Source organism: Cryptotermes secundus, unplaced genomic scaffold, assembly GCF_002891405.2.
Source record: "Cryptotermes secundus unplaced genomic scaffold, Csec_1.0 scaffold959, whole genome shotgun sequence".
NCBI lineage: Eukaryota > Metazoa > Arthropoda > Insecta > Blattodea > Kalotermitidae > Cryptotermes > Cryptotermes secundus.
The window spans coordinates 12,686-25,060 of record NW_019722440.1 but is presented as its reverse complement, the minus strand read 5'-3'; the positions used below and the strand labels follow the sequence as shown (position 1 = coordinate 25,060).

The 12,375-nt window shown below is 43.6% G+C and overlaps 1 pseudogene; it reads right to left on the bottom strand.

The window, feature by feature from the left end:
* Positions 1-6,196: 6,196 nt before the first annotated feature.
* On the bottom strand, positions 6,197-9,147 carry LOC111861507 (annotated as a pseudogene).
* Between the last annotated feature and the right edge of the window lie 3,228 nt (positions 9,148-12,375).

Below are 12,375 nucleotides of genomic sequence, written 5' to 3'. Positions count from 1 at the left end.
CGTGGCTGATTTAGCACGCATATACAGTCGGTCTACATCAACGATTTGCACTATCCTCAAGATAGTTCATTCCGAATAGAAGATAAGATGAAGAAGACTTACGCTCCTTAACAATGTATATATAATTTTCTTTGAATAAACGTTATACATAACATTTTTTGAGTATTTTTTCCGGCATGGTACGCATTATCGTATTTTACATTAATTTACATGGGGAAAATTGTTTCGCTTAACGAGTGTTTCGCATTACGAGTAAGTTTCTGGAACGGATTATGCTCGTTAAGCGAGGTTCCACTGTACTCTTTTTCGAAACTTGCAAGTTTATGATGACTGTGTAAGAGAGAGATACACGCAGAAGACGGGTAAAGCTGCATGCGACATGTCCGACGTAAATGGAAATTTTCAGTCCACCAATTGTTTAACGTCAGTGTTCAGAGCGCCTGTAAAGTGCAGACGGACGGATTAAACGCAAGGTTACGAATGCTGATGCATGCATCAGCATGCTTGTTGGGAGACGTTTTCAGTTGATTCAGTTGTTCCTCGTTCGCTGGCGTTTTCTTCGTAATGCGCAGATGACCGAAGAGTGAAATAACGTGACGCAGTAAAGTGGCCAGCTTCGAGCGATTATCGAAATGCCGCTAAGGAGAATGTATTTCTGAAGTGGTCTGTTGTGTGTCTGTAGATTTCACTTATGCAGAATATGTTATAGCGATTTTTTTATTCGTGAATACTAGACCTAACACAGGAATGCGTATAGGTTATTGGTGCGAAGGCCAGAAGGGAAGAGACCACAGGGAAGACCAAGGCATAGGTGGGTGGACAATATTAGAATGGATCTTAGAATGATAGGATGGGATGGTATTGATTGGATTGATCTGGGTCATGATAGGGACCAATGGAGGGCTCTTGTGAACACGGTAATGAACCTTCCGTTTCCATAAAATGCTGGGAAATACTTGAGTAGCTGCAGAATTGGCGGTTCCTCCAGAAGGGCTCAGCTCCATGGATAAGTAAGTAACTAGACCTAACACAATGGCTACGTCACATAGTTGGTTATTAAGAGTTCTGTCCCTCGGGATATAACGCTGTGTATTCCGTTGAAAGTCAACCAACGTTTCGGAGAAACATGTCGCCTCCATCTTCAGGTTTGAAGAATAAGCCAAGAAAGAATCCAGCGCGAAAGCAGGTAGTTTGCCGAAATTTCGGATCACATTGGAAACAGGACGGATGCAGTCATAAATAATAGGAAGTCAGTTCTCACTGGCTCGCTCCTAGCACAGAATGAGCCGCCAGTAAGCATTTGCTCCCAGACGCAACCAGATGACCTGTAGGGCAGAATAGAACTGAAATGGGTACCGAAACATAAATTACTATCGAGGTTTCCTTTTATAGTCTCCGAGAACACCGACAATAATTCAGAATCACTCTTTATATATAGGAGAAAGAGTTTTCCAGACGAAGTTATAGATGGGGCTGAATTCTGGGACAGATCAAAGGAGGTAATCCTTGGATGCAGATGATAGTGTTATGAGATAAGCGACATATTCCTCCGAAACGTCTGTAATCTTTCAACGCAATACATGGCCTTATATCCCGACAGGTCGAACTCTTAAAAATGAATTAGTAATGGGTGGTAAAATAGTTTGTACGTATAATTATCACTGTCATTATACTTAAGGCATACCTTTTATAAATTGGAGAGGTTAAGGAAAATTAGGACATAGCGTGAGATAGCAAAATGCAGCGATTTGAAGTGATAAATGGTAAATAGTGTCACGTGATAGTGACTATAAACAGAGTTTGGACTGGTAATTGGATTTATTGAACGCTTACAGAGCGTAGCTATAAGTAACTACAGCACTCTCTCTAATTCACACGCTACAGTTCACTACAGCACGTACTAAGTGTTCTCAGTCTACTTCATCTTCACCGGTTGTCACGTGGTAATGTCTTCCAACTCCGCAGCTTCCTAAGCTTCTGTGTTCAGCCCTTACTGTCCGGCGACTGTCTCACAATTCACTGCCAGGCTGGCGGCCATCCCAAACCAGCCTCCTACTCTTCTCACTGCCGTTTCAAGACTCTCTCTTAATTGCAGCTGATCCTCCTTATATAATCTCGGCACGGACCGCACAGAAAACACCGGAACTTTGTTTCTGTTCAATTGTTGCTTAGCAGACAGCGCAGAAAACACTATTCTTCTCTTGTTTCCGAATCGCTTCCTAGCAACGGACACTATAGAATCGATTATCTCGCTATTGTCGCCTGAAAACGGGTTCTCATACCACAATACTGTTACCACACTCACCAGTTGCTCCATATGCCGGAAATGCCATGTTTTCTAAGATACCCGCTTTTCAAGACGCAGTATTGTTCGTACTGCTGTGCATGTGGCCGCGCCATAGCTCAAGCGGTTAGTCACTGGCTTCCAACCGCGGCGGCCCGGGTTCGATCCCGGGTCTGATCAAGTGGGATTAGTGGTGGACAAAGTGGCGCTAGAGCAGGTTTTCTCCGAGTACTTCGGTTTCCCCTGCCAATCTTCATTACACCAATTGCTCCATAGTCACCCTCACCTATCATCTGGGGCTGGTACAATAGGCTAGAAGTGGCCACAGTATAAGGGACTTAGTCCCACCTCACTAGCAATAAAAAAAAATAATACTGCTGTGCATAACAATAAACTCAACTCCTCACTCTGTTTCGGAACAAGTTGCTTCTCACAGGTTGCGTTCCCAAACTTAAATGTGACGGAAATGATAATGTGCTGCCTGTCCAGAACTATCACACACCTGAAGAGACGGTTGTAAATGGATAAGGAACAATGGTAGAGTGATGATTAGGGAGGGGAAAACAGCAGAAAGTAGGAGACGAGCCTGCTGAGGTGCCACTTCGTATACTGCTAATTTCAAATGATGTCATCGGGGCCTGGAGGTCAGGAGCCAGCGAATGATCTCGGGAGTTAATGGCCATGAGGCTCGTTGTGAAACGATTTCTTTTGCTTATTTAACGACTCTGATTCATGCGGATATGTTGTATTGCGTTCAGTGAGAGCAAGTGTAATGATCGAGTCGGAAATGAGTCTTGAAAGATTGTCGTGGCCTATTTTAAGGTACAGACCCTGAAAGACACTACAGTAATCTGAGGCAGGATGGCTAGCTGCTCACGACAAATACAGATGTAGTCACTACAACAATTTGTTGTGCAGTGCCGTTGATAACAAAGACGACATTGGGTATTGATCCGTTGTTTATTTAATTACACGTGTTCAGATGAATAGGTCTTATGCCGTGTAATGGAAATGTCATTCTGAACTGGTTTAGGAAGAAAACTGTAGTGGTCTATTTTATGTATGGTACTGTGGCGTATAGAACCGTTGCTAAGTGGCGACCCTGTAAGCAGCGACCGTTTCTGATCAACTCCTCGACAAACACGTTCCCGCGGCAATGGGCACAATCGCAACAATAAAAGAACGGTGTTTTCTATGTGGTCCGTGTCGAGATGTTATAACTAGGACAGTTGGAGCATTGTGAGTAGTATTAGCCAAGGGACAAAGGCGTGAACACAGAAGCTGAAGAATCTCCATTTTTAAGATCCGTTACCAGGAAACGACTAAGGAAGACGATAAAAGACTGAGGTTGTGCTGTAGTGTGCTGTAGTGATTTGTAAAGTGTGTAGATCAGGGATAGCGCTGTAATTCCTTGTAGTTCCGATTCAGTGGTCAATAAATCCATTCACCAACCCAAACCCCGTCCATAGTCATTCAAGCACGTGACAATAATTTCAATTCGTATCTTAGAGAAACACAGTACATCTCGGTACCAAATACATCGGTAAACGTTTTATAGAGAAACCTTCGCTTCTTATTGTGACAATTATACGAAACACGTAAATATTATTAAGTTTTTTAATTTAAAGCAGGTGACATTGTAATCACAGTTTTCTAAAATAGCTATTAGATTAACCATATAGAATATCTTCCTGGATAACGCTATGTGGCCCGCTAGAATACAGGAAATGCATTAGAAATTTCTTTCTTATATATAGAATTTGTAAAAGAAGAAATGTTCAAATGAGATCCCTTCTGTTCAGTGCCCAACTTACAGTGCTATGATGCCCTTCCGCAAACTGATTGGCAGGAGTAATCACAATGTTAGGTTAACTGATCTTTTGTGCCATACTGTAAATGAAAATGAAAATCCGATCTTCTGGGATATAGCGCCATGTAGTTCCGAACTGTATGGCGTCACATCCGGCTTAATAATTCTCATCGTAATTTTCGCTGGGAGGAGCTAACATCCGACATGTAGGGCAACATGTATACTTCCGAGTATAGTAATGCAATATCCCTCAGTATTCTGTCGATTTCCAGTTTCCTGTAGCGAACCGAATATAGAACGCCGTAAGATACGAAATTTGCTGTGCATTGTTGTCAAAATATAAAATAGCTGTGGTAACTACGGTGATTCATAGGTTTTGTACTTTTTTTTTATGCTTTTTGAATTCTCATTCTCATTTAAAATGCACGAAATGTCGCGCCATAGTCAAGTGGTTAGTCACTGGTTTCCCACCGCGGCGGCCCGGGTTCGATCCTGGGTGTGGTCAAGTGGGATTTGTGGTGGACAAAGTGGCACTGGAGCAGGTTTTCTCCGAGTACTTCGGCTTCCCTTGCCAATATTCATTCCACCACATTCTCCATCATAATCACCCGGGGCAGGCTACAATAAGCCAATCAGTGGCCTCCGTGCCGAATGGATCCAGTTGGACTCCACCACCCACCAAGTGAATAAAATAAATTACAATGCACGAATGATATTCAGTTTCTCCAGACTTTTGTGCTTAAATACTGGGTAATTCATAAGTCCCTCCGGAACTTCCGAATTCGGCAGAACATCAAGACGTACACAACAGAGGAAAGCACGTCAGCAGTTGCAGAATCTCCCCATGTTTGTATGAGTAATATGCGCCACGGGGTACTTGCAGCTTTCATCGCTGGGGTCAGTCGTGACTAAACATGGCGAGGACAGGGGATAAGAAAGCATTCTTTGTCTCGGAACTTGCCAAAACAGAACCAATTGTGACGGTGCAACGTATATTTCCTACCAAGTAATACGCAGAACCAGAAATGGACAAAACAATTCGTGAGTGGTACAAGAAATTGCAGCAGAGCGGCTGCCTGTGCACTGCGAAACGAACAAGCCGGTCGGGGCCATCGGCCGAGACTGTCGAGCGTATGTGAAAATTTGATTAAACGCTTGACGTCAGCCGCGTCACCAAGGGTGGTTATATCGAGTAGTTGTAAGGTAGGACAGAAACTTGGAGTGGCTCCCCCCATCCCGACTACTGTACGGCGGAGTTCGGAAATCCCGCAGGGACTTAAAGTAATTACCCCGTATTTCGATAAATATCATTATCCTGTGGATGGGATTCGGTCGCCCTTATTTTTTCTACTTCAGGAAGCAGTTTATCATCTGTTAAGTGTTGCAACATGTTACGCACATCGACGCCAGTTTTCAGGAAACTGTGTTTGAACAGCTCTGAGGATTTTCTGAAGTGGATGTGTGATGTAGCTTTTTACCGTTCGATTTTAATAATAATTCCAAAGTTCATGCTGTCTAAATATATTTATTTTCAAACAATTGTACCTGAACAGTTTGCTTACATTTCACACAAGTTTACAGTGGTGCGTGCACAAGTACAGCACGGTGCTTAACACCGGTGCTGATATTGTAACGGCCGGATGATAGTCGCTGCGAGAAGTAGCCGAAACAGGAGATGCTGCAAGAACAGCCTCCAAAGAAAATTAACAGGGATGCACCGTTAGGCTATTCGGGACGAACAGCCTTAAGGAGGGAGCAGTGTGACATGTTGCACAACGGAGAACCCCTCCCTACCCAGCAGCAACGTGGCAACTCAGGCCACAGTGACGTGGCGGATGAGTCAGCGCTCCCCTTCCCCCTTCCGCACGATAACGTAACGCGCAACGCGCGGTGACGTAAGACGGCGTGAGGTAACAGCGTTGCTACGTAAAAGGCACACACAGCCACTATATAAGAGAGCTGCGCTGCCTGCGAGGAGAGTTGTAATGTGGCAGTCGCCGAGTTCAGTTGTAGTCGAGTTAACTTGTAGCCGTCCCCGGAGAGAGGTAAAGTGTATCAGAGGCCGAAGACAGTTCTGCAGTCATCAGTGAACGAGNACAAGTTTACAGTGGTGCGTGCACAAGTACAGCACGGTGCTTAACACCGGTGCTGATATTGTAACGGCCGGATGATAGTCGCTGCGAGAAGTAGCCGAAACAGGAGATGCTGCAAGAACAGCCTCCAAAGAAAATTAACAGGGATGCACCGTTAGGCTATTCGGGACGAACAGCCTTAAGGAGGGAGCAGTGTGACATGTTGCACAACGGAGAACCCCTCCCTACCCAGCAGCAACGTGGCAACTCAGGCCACAGTGACGTGGCGGATGAGTCAGCGCTCCCCTTCCCCCTTCCGCACGATAACGTAACGCGCAACGCGCGGTGACGTAAGACGGCGTGAGGTAACAGCGTTGCTACGTAAAAGGCACACACAGCCACTATATAAGAGAGCTGCGCTGCCTGCGAGGAGAGTTGTAATGTGGCAGTCGCCGAGTTCAGTTGTAGTCGAGTTAACTTGTAGCCGTCCCCGGAGAGAGGTAAAGTGTATCAGAGGCCGAAGACAGTTCTGCAGTCATCAGTGAACGAGTTAGTGTGTTATCAACAGTTCTCCAGTGAGCAGACTACAGTTGGAATATAGCAGCCGTCGCGGAAAGAAGAACCGGACGTGTGTGTAATTGTGTAATTGGGAGTGTGTGATACAGTGATACATAGCTCCCCTACTGTAAACGTGTAGACTACTGAAGACAGAGTGAGTTTATTTGCGAATAGGGTTATAAATCGTGAAACCCCGCAAACAGTGTAATAGTGTAAACAGATTGTTGCGATTAGGGTTATAAAGTGTGAAACCCCGCAACTGTGTGATAATTAATTGTAGCCGTTACTTGTAGGTTGTTGAATAAACCAATTAACATTCTCAACGGCGTCTTCAGTAACTAAAACACGTTACACTGGTGTCAGAAGTGGGATTTGGACTTACACACGTGACCAACAAGATTCGAACTCGAAACACGTTACAATATGGATGTACACTAAAGTAACTGATATGTTGATATGCAGGACATTATATTGTGCTTCTGCATAAACATTTTCTGGATGAGAATATGATGTTATGATATGAGAATGTTAGTCGTGGCACTTTCAAGCTCTCTAAAACACTTTAAAACATTCAAAGAATAAGAATAAGAAACAAAGTGCGAACAAAAATGTGGAATTCGGAAGCCTTGTATTTATTACATTAGAACCTCAAGCACAACATACATTTAAGTACACACATATATATATTCTTCATTTAGTTATTCACGTACACGTTATCCATTTTTATGCACACACACACACACATATATATATATGTATATTCAGATTGTTAATTGGTTTATTTAACAACCTACAAATCGTAACTACAAATACTTACGGGTTTACACACTTTACAACCCTACACAATAATCTCTTCACACGGATGTAACGGACGGAGAATAGTCGATGCAAGAGGAGTAGCCGGACAAGAAAGAAGACGACGTTACAAAAACAGCCTGCAAATAAAAGGAACGGTGATGTACCGTTAGGCTATTCGGGACGAACAGCCTTAAGGAGGGAGCAGTGTGACGTATTTGCTCGTTCATACAATTGTCTTGCAAGAAAATTTTCTTCCTCTTCAGCAGACATTTCGAAATGTGCATAGCTCATCAAGACCTTAACATGCAATGTTCTTTCCAGCAATCTTTCATACAGTGCTCTGACTTTATCAGTTTCACTCAACCCTACTTCAAAGTCAATATATGCTTTCCACAATAACTCAGGCATGTTCAAGCGACGCTGTTAACTGCAAGTTCATAAATGGCTCTTGCTCGATCTGTGTCTCCCAGCAACGTCTCCAAGTCAGCAAACCTCATCCATGTGACACAGTTTTCTGGCCCAAATTCTAGAAACTTCTGATACAGGATGCGACACCGATCAAATTCTCGATGTTGAATTTCTAGGTCTATGTATCCTCTAAACAGCTTGTCTTTCGGGCACATCCCAAGAGCCATACCCAGGCTCTTCCTTGTAGCAGTCAGGTTCTTGTCCCTGATCTCAAAGTGGGCATAGAGCAGCCATATATTCGAGAAAGTAAAGTGCTTGTGTGGAAGTAATTCAAGGCAATATTTGTACAACTGCCGAGTTCTCTCCACATCCTCTGCTTTCAACTCTTCAAAGAGAGCATATTTGATCCAAAGGTAGATGTAGCGGCCCCAGAATGATTTCTCTTTGGTGGGAGGAACGTTAGCAATAGCTCTTTCATACGTCTCACGGATTACTTTCAGATCACCCTCACTTTCCACCAGACGAAGATTGTCAAACCAAGCATCATAATTATTTGGGTTTGCTTTGACTTCCTCTTCATACTGAAATTTCCTTTTGCTAACTATAACATCTTCCATCCCTGTTCGATCACCGTATTTCTTTTCATGGATAGTGTAGGCTTCGTACAATTCCCGTGTCCGATCCTTTGGAATATGCTATAATTCATACGTATAGATTACCCTTGCACAATCATGCTCTCTTTGCCCTTCTTCGAACTTTGGAAATGCTAGAAACAGCTTCTCATCCATTAACTCATCTCCAAAGGATTCAACTGCTCGTTCAAACACACCCCATGCGCCTGAGATGAATCCACGCTGTTCTTCAAACCTTGCAAATTTAATACAATTTCGAATATCTGAATGAACAGACACAAACTTCTCATAAATTCTTCTTGTTCTATCAGTCTCTTTTTAACGTGATACAGATTTTATGTACGTTAGCCAGGCCTGTTCATCAGGTCCCCACTCCATCCATCGATCAAACACTTGACGAGCACTATGCTTGTAATCAGCAAGTTCATCTGGATCAGAGATTTTTTGTTTTGGAGGAGGTGGCAAGATTTCAAGATCTCGTTCTTTGGCTTCTCTCAGAAGTTGTTTAGCAGTGATCTGGACTTCTGCTGGAGCTTTGTTTTTTACCTGTGTCACTTTGGGCATTTTCTGAGGTTTCGTCTCCATTCTGGAAGTGAAATAAGAAATTAAACGACCACAATTATTTAAATCAAAAAAATCAAGTAACTTTTCATAACAATCACTTCATTCAGAATTAAACTCTTGACGAACACAGCGGTAACTAAGATACTGTTATAAATCGTTACAACTGAGCTCGGTGACTACTACAATTCAACTGTCTTTGGCGAATGCTACATTTTAACTAACTCCTTAGTCCAAGTCCAAGTCCGAGTCACATTGCGACTGACGGTCAGTCAGTAAGTCTTCGTGTCGAACCCCATGACGAGATATTTATTACTTTAACAGTTACGGTCTTGTTTTGTGGGGCGCCCTCTCTGACAAGACGACGGGTCTGCCTTTTGTATGTGTTGCTGGCCCTTGCCAGTGCAGTCTTTCTAGGGTCTGAGTCCCTTGGGACTTGGGACCATATTTTACTGTCTCAGATTTGAGACTTCCCTTTTCGTCGCCTCTTACGACTCGCAGGATCACGGTGGAGGTATTCGACCCCGCCTCCACACGAGGTTGTCTAACTCCTTAGGCAGTGTGGTTCTCTTATAAACCCTCAGCCAGACAACTGGAAAACGCCTCGCTTCCTCATAGCCTAGTCGCCGTGTTTACAGGTGTTGCTGGGCAACGCTGTCGAGAGTTCTTTACTGCTGCATAGCAAACGCGGCATCCCCCGCTAGGTCACTGTTGTCACCTGCTACGTTACTGAGGGGGAGGGGCGGAGCGCTGACCGGCCCGTCACCGTAGCAGCGGCAGCGCTGTTACGCCACCGCTGGCTGGGGGAGGGGGCGTTCTGCATACCGCAAATACGCCACAATATATACACTCTTCATTTAGTTACTCACGTACACTTTATCCATTTTTATGCGCATATACAGGGTGATTCACGAAGTTTTACCTCCACTTAGGTAGGGCATTCCTAAGGTAATTTGGAACAAAAAATTTTAATATGCTAATGGTATCCAACTCATAATTAAAGAGAGAGAGTAATTTGAAAACTGTCGAAAAATCTATTTTCTTCGAATTTCAGTCAAAACAAATTAGAAATACAATAAAAACACATTTTAAATCGTTAATGTTTTCGGAAAGAAGCATTCTAAAACCGTTTTTTTTAATTTCTCAATTCTTCATTGTGCAACATTTTTCATCGATTTTATGTTACAAAATTACGAGTACATTATTTTCAGCATCCCATTCTGTAAACATATCACACCCTTCTATCAATGGTTCCTTTAAACTGTAGTGTTTAGAAGACGACTGGATTTACATAAGTTTTTCAAACAAGTCTCCCTGCACGTCAACACAACGAGTAGCACGCGTTAGAACCGCGCTCGTAGCATTTCGCAGTTCCACACGTTTGTTCCTTATTGTCATCGCCGCGTCCAGAATACGTTCAAGCAACGTTTAATTGTTTGTACCTGTACTTGGTACACGATGTCCTTCATCCAGCCCCAAATGCAATAATCTAACGGCGTTAGATCTGGCGACCTGTGACGCCAGCCGTTACGGCCTCTGCGACCAATCCACCGCTGTGGGAAATGCCGATCCAAGTGAGCTGCTAATGCGCGGGAGAAGTGAGGAGGCGCCCCATTATGCTGAAAGTACATCCGGTGTCTTGTTGCCAGAGGAACATCTTCAAGTAACTGTGGTAATTTTTCTTCTAAGAAGTGGAGGTAAATCTCACCAGTTAAGCGGCCAGGAAAAATGAATGGCCCGATTAGCTGATCATACAGAACACCACACCAGACATTGACACTGAATCGGTGTTGAAAATTCGATCTATCGTGGCACGGGGATTATTGTCTGTCCAAACATGTAAGTTGTGACTATTGACCCTGTCCCGTGTAAACTGTGCCTCATCGCAGAACATCATCAAGCGGTACAACTCCCGATTTCCTTTTAACCAGTTGCAGAACTGCAGACGAAGAGCACGGTCTCCTGGTTGTACGAGTAGGTGTTATACTTGCTGTAAATGATAAGGATGCAGCCCGTTCTCATGAAGAGTCCTCCACGCCATGGACTGAGAAACACCGAACCGCAGAGCTATACGTCTTGTACCGGCACGCGGACTGCGCTCTACAGCATCGAGAATGGTTTCTACTTCGCACAATTCATGTTGAGGATTTCGTTCGCATTGTATACGAACGCTGGGAAGAGAACCAGTTTGTCTTAATGTGTTGAATGTACTGCTAATGGATTTAGGATTCGGAATCCTGCGATTACGATAACGCCGGTGATATTCGGCAGCAGCGGCTCTCGCATTTCCATCACATACACCCAAAACAAACTCCATATCGGCGTATTCCTCAGTGGAAAATGTGTACGGCATCTTAACTTCACAAAGTCACCAACACAACGCCCTGTTCACTACTGGATCGCTCTGCCTAGGATCATGAAACATTCCAGTCGGTCTGCCTTATCTGCCGACACAGCTGACTGGAACGCAAGGTCGCCAAGGAGGAAAGTAGAGCGCTGCATTCACAATGATGCGTTTAGAAAATCTATTGTTACGATGTAACTACTGAAAATTTACCACAAGTTTATAAGGAAATTTTGCAGGACATAACCATAGGAATATGTACCATAAGTCGGGGTAAAACTTCGTGAATCAATCTGTATATACAGAGTGTTCCAGGAGGAATGTGCCAAACTTCGGGAGGGTGTTCCTTATGCTAAAGTATGCCGATATAACCCAAAGCACCTATGTCCAAAGTTGAACGGTTTCGGAGATAATGGCCAGAGAAGTGTGAAACTTTGGCAGGTGTTACGCACTTGTTGATTACCAAATATATAATAAAACTGGCAGGAACATGTGGTTTCTGTAATGTTAATAATGTAAGTAACATCAAACTAACTTGTAAGTGACATGAAGCCATTAAATTGAACTACAAAGAAACTCGCACGCCATGTCATAGTTGTCCTTAGGGTTCCAAGCATTACACATGACACATGACTGGCAAACGCTGACGTAACATCGCTGACTGCGCATACTAGTATAAACAGACTACATAACTGTATTAAACGTACATTCACGGAAAATCTCTTTTGGAATTTCATTTCCATTATCTCATGTGGATTATTATGGGACCACATATGCACATTTGTAAATTATTTACACCGTCCCGGGTAAAAGACGCCTCATCACTGAATAAAATGACACTTAACAGTTTGGGATGAGCTTTTATCCAGTGGCACAAATCCATACGCTGTGCATGGTCGCCTGGTTCC